We start from the raw sequence: 1,202 nt of genomic DNA on the forward strand, positions 1-1,202 counted from the left end.
TGGTATGTTTTAGTTTGCATTTTATTGCTGTGAAGAGAAACCATACAATGTCGACTCTTCTTTTTTTTTAAATTTTCATATATTTATTATTTCCTGTTGGACCAGACGTGTGGTTCTATGCAAATGTGCATCACTTTTCTGCCGATTATTCATTCAGAGGAAGGAGCTCCTCTTTGCATTCTTTAGAATAGCCAACACTAAGAGAAGAAGATACTCCTCAAACCTATTAGTTACTTCTCCAAAGAGAAAGCCAACAGTCAGTGCTCAGCCTTCCATGTAGATCTGGGTTGGGGTGAAGAGACACAGATGGTTGAGAGGAGTTTAATTTATCTTTTACTACTTTGTGCATTCTTCTTTTTTTCCATTCTTTTTCCTCCAATATTCTCTCCCCAAGTTTTACCTCCTATCACTAGATAGGAAAGAAAGAAGGATATAAGGGAGAGATGGAGAAAGGTATAGAGGGAGGGAGAGAGAGAGTTAGTTTTTACCAAGACTTTCTTACTGGAACAATTTTACAGAGACAGGTTGCAGAGAGAACAAGCTAGATGCAGGTGAAACCAGAATGAACCAGAGAATGAGAATGAGCCAGAAGATTAAAACATATTGGCAGAATTAGTTTGAGATTAGGCAGAGCAATTCAGTCAGAAGTCGAGAGAAACCAGTTTGAATCAGAAGTTTAGACCAGACAGCTGAGTTGAACCAGCCAGTGAGAGTTCAGAAGGAACTCGAAAGGCTTGGGAATGGCTCTTATGTCATCTCCTCATCTGAGGAAATAAAAACATTTACATAGAACAACTATTAGTAAACCCTAACCATCCTCACCAAATGACCCCCATCTACTGGGGACCTAATTCTCAGAATTCCAAATGTCTGTGAGAAGGCCATTGAAGTGGGCAGAGAGAACCGAGAGGACTACCAGCGGATCGCCAAAGCTTATGCCCGAATTGGCAATTCCTATTTCAAAGAAGAAAGTTACAAGGACGCTATCCATTTCTACAATAAGTCTCTGGCAGAGCACCGAACCCCAGATGTGCTCAAGAAGTGCCAGCAGGCAGAGAAAATTCTGAAGGAACAAGAGCAACTGGCTTATATCAACCCTGACTTAGCTTTGGAGGAGAAGAACAAGGGTAATGAATGCTTCCAGAAAGGTGACTACCCCCCCAGGCCATGATACACTACACAGAAGCCATTGAAAGGAACCC

The 1,202-nt window shown here is 41.4% G+C and overlaps 1 pseudogene; it reads left to right on the top strand.

The window, feature by feature from the left end:
• LOC116099996 overlaps window positions 1-1,202 on the top strand; it is a 2,261-nt pseudogene that overhangs the window by 598 nt on the left and 461 nt on the right.

The sequence above is a fragment of the Mastomys coucha genome, unplaced genomic scaffold, assembly GCF_008632895.1.
Source record: "Mastomys coucha isolate ucsf_1 unplaced genomic scaffold, UCSF_Mcou_1 pScaffold20, whole genome shotgun sequence".
In the NCBI taxonomy this organism is placed as follows: Eukaryota; Metazoa; Chordata; class Mammalia; order Rodentia; family Muridae; genus Mastomys; species Mastomys coucha.